At 28.2% G+C, this 3,813-nt stretch overlaps 1 protein-coding gene across 1 annotated transcript in view; it reads right to left on the bottom strand.

Moving 5' to 3' along the window:
- Window positions 1–3,757: 3,757 nt before the first annotated feature.
- The window catches only part of LOC310697885 (protein PAXX-like), a 14,280-nt gene continuing 14,224 nt past the window's right edge, over window positions 3,758–3,813 (bottom strand). The window contains exon 7 of the mRNA XM_083484491.1: window positions 3,758–3,813. This exon is cut by the window's right edge and continues 99 nt beyond it. The gene's annotated coding sequence lies outside the window, so the exon portion shown is untranslated.

Raw genomic sequence — 3,813 nt, 5'->3', positions numbered from 1 at the left:
CAGAGACCTCTGGTGTGGCTGGACCCCTAACTTGGGGGGCAGCCCAGGATCACAGGGGGTGCCCCGCAACTTGGGGGGCTGGAGGACCCCTGGTGGGGCGGTTATCCCAGTTGGGGGGCAGAAGGAGGGGGTCTGGGTGGGGGAATGCCATTGGTGGGGCTGGACCCCCAAGTTGTGGGGCAGAAGGAGGGGATCCCAGGATCACATGGGGTGCCCCACAACTTGGGGGGCTGGAGGACGGAGACCGGGGCCAGTTATCCCAGTTGGGGGTCTGGGTGGTGGATGCCATTGGTGGGGCTGGACCCCCAAGTTGTGGGGCACAAGGATGGGGTCCCAGGATCACATGGGGTGCCCCACAACTTGGAGGGCTCACAACTAGGAGGGGGTCTGGGCGGTGGAGATCACTGGTGGGGCTGGACCCCTAACTTGGGGGTCCCAAGGGTGGAGACACCTCCATGTCCCTGGTGGGGCCGGTTATCCCAGTTGGGGGTCTGGGTGGGGGAATGCCATTGGTGGGGCTGGACCCCCAAGTTGTGGGGCACAAGGATGGGGTCCCAGGATCACACGGGGTGCCCCACAACTTGGGGGGCTCACAACTAGGAAGGGGTCAGGGCGGTGGAGATCACTGGTGGGGCTGGACCCCTAACTTGGGGGTCGCAATAATGGGGTCCTAAGGGCGGGGACACCTAGTGTGGCCGGTCCCCCAAGTTGTGGGGCACAAGGAGGGGGTCCCAGGATCACTCAGGGTGCCCCACAACTTGGGGGTCAACGCAGCCCAGACGGGAGAATTCCCCCCCATTTCCCCCCCACTCCTGGCGGCCATCTTGGACCCGACCCCCAAGGAACCTCCCCTTCCGACCCCCAAGTTGGGGGGCATATCAGAGCCGCCTTAGACATCTAGTCCAGCCCCCCAAGTGCTGGCCGTTAATTAACCTGTTAGCTGCCATATATATATATATATATATATATATATATATAATTATTAATATATATTCTATTCTATTAATTCTATTCTATTCTATTAATTATATAATATTCTATTAATTCTATTCTATTCTATTCTATTAATTATATAATATTCTATTAATTCTATTCTATTCTATTCTATTAATTATATAATATTCTATTAATTCTATTCTATTCTATTAATTATATAATATTCTATTAATTCTATTCTATTCTATTCTATTAATTATATAATATTCTATTAATTCTATTCTATTCTATTCTATTAATTATATAATATTCTATTAATTCTATTCTATTCTATTCTATTAATTCTATTCTATTCTATTCTATTAATTCTATTCTATTCTATTAATTCTATTCTATTCTATTCTATTAATTATATAATATTCTATTAATTCTATTCTATTCTATTCTATTCTATTCTATTCTATTCTATTAATTCTATTCTATTCTATTCTATTAATTATATAATATTCTATTAATTCTATTCTATTCTATTCTATTCTATTAATTATATAATATTCTATTAATTCTATTCTATTCTATTAATTATATAATATTCTATTAATTCTATTCTATTCTATTCCATTCTATTAATTATATAATATTCTATTAATTCTATTCTATTCTATTCTATTAATTATATAATATTATATTAATTCTATTCGATTCTATTCTATTAATTATATAATATTCTATTAATTCTATTCTATTCTATTAATTCTATTCTATTCTATTCTATTAATTATATAATATTCTATTAATTCTATTCTATTCTATTAATTCTATTCTATTCTATTCTATTCTATTAATTATATAATATTATATTAATTCTATTCTATTCTATTAATTCTATTCTATTCTATTCTATTCTATTAATTCTATTCTATTCTATTAATTCTATTCTATTCTATTCTATTAATTATATAATATTCTATTAATTCTATTCTATTAATTCTATTCTATTCTATTCTATTCTATTAATAATATAATATTCTATTAATTCTATTCTATTCTATTAATTCTATTCTATTCTATTATATAATATTATATTCTATTAATTCTATTCTATTCTATTAATTCTATTCTATTCTATTTATATCATATCATAATATTATATTATATTATATTATATTATATTATATTATATTATATTATATTATATTATATTATATTATATTATATTATATTATTATTATTTTTCACCGATTTGGCTCTTTTTCCTTTTGCTTTTCAATGATAATTTTATTTTTCTGTAATAATTGAATAATCATGTCCTTTAATTGAATAATTTTCCTGTAATAATTGAATAAATCATTTACTTTAATAATTTTCCTGTAATAATTGAATAATCATGTACTTTAATTCTTTAATCATTTTTCTGTAATAATTGAATAATCATGTACTTTATTACTTTAATAATTTTCCTGTAATCATTGAATAATCATGTTCTTTAATTTAATAATTTTACTGTAATCATTTAATAATCATGTACTTTAATACTGTAATTGAATAATTGAATAATTCAATTGAATAATCAAATTGAATAATTGAATAATTGAATGGAATAATTGAATAATTCCTGTAATAACTGAATAATCATGTACTTTAATTCTCTAATCATTTTCCTGTAATAATTGAATAATCATGTACTTTAATTTAATAATTTTCCTGTGATCATTGAATAATCATGTCCTTTAATTTAATAATTTTCGTGCAATAATTGAATAATCATGTACTTTAATTTAATAATTTTCCTGTAATAATTGAATAATCATGTACTTTAATAATTTTCCTGTAATAATTGAATAATCATGTACTTTAATAATTTTCATGTAATAATTGAATAATCATGTACCTTAATAATTTTCCTGTAATAATTGAATAATCATTTACTTTAATAATTTTCCTGTAATAATTGAATAATCATGTACCTTAATAATTTTCCTGTAATAATTGAATAATCATGTCCTTTAATTGACTAATTTTCCTGTAATCGTTTAATAATCATGTACTTTAATACTGTAATTGAATAATTGAATAAGCGAATTGAATAATTGAATAATTGAATAATTCCTGTAATAATTGAATAATCATGTACTTTAATTCTTTAATCGTTTTCCTGTAATAATTGAATAATCATGTACTTTAATTCTTTAATCATTTTCCTGTAATAATTGAATAATCATGTACTTTAATTCGTTAATCATTTTCCTGTAATAATTGAATAATCATGTACTTTAATTCGTTAATCATTTTCCTGTAATAATTGAATAATCATGTACTTTAATTTAATAATTTTCCTGTGATCATTTAATAATCATGTACTTTAATTTAATAATTTTACTGTAATAATTGAATAATCGTTTACTTTAATAATTTTCCTGTAATAATTGAATAATCATGTACCTTAATAATTTTCCTGTAATAATTGAATAATCATGTACTTTAATAATTTTCCTGTAATCATTGAATAATCATGTACTTTAATTCTTTAATAATTTTCCTGTAATCATCTAATAATCATGTTCTTTAATTTAATAATTTTACTGTAATCATTTAATAATCATGTACTTTAATACTGTAATTTAATAATTGAAGAATTGAATAATCAAATTGAATAATTGAATAATTGAATTGAATAATTGAATAATTCCTGTAATAATTGAATAATCATGTACCTGAATCCTTTAATAAGTACTTAATAATAAAATAAATATGGAATAAATATGGAAATCATATGGAAATTTATTCGCGTTCCGGAAGGGGAAATAAATCAAGACACTCCATGATATAATATAATTGAAATTCAGAGATAAAATTAAGAATAGCAAGAATAATTAA

This window comes from Podarcis liolepis, assembly GCF_965112155.1.
Source record: "Podarcis liolepis genome assembly, chromosome: Z".
In the NCBI taxonomy this organism is placed as follows: Eukaryota; Metazoa; Chordata; class Lepidosauria; order Squamata; family Lacertidae; genus Podarcis; species Podarcis liolepis.
Note: the sequence above shows the minus strand (reverse complement) of the source record. Positions and strands in the feature narration are given on the sequence as shown.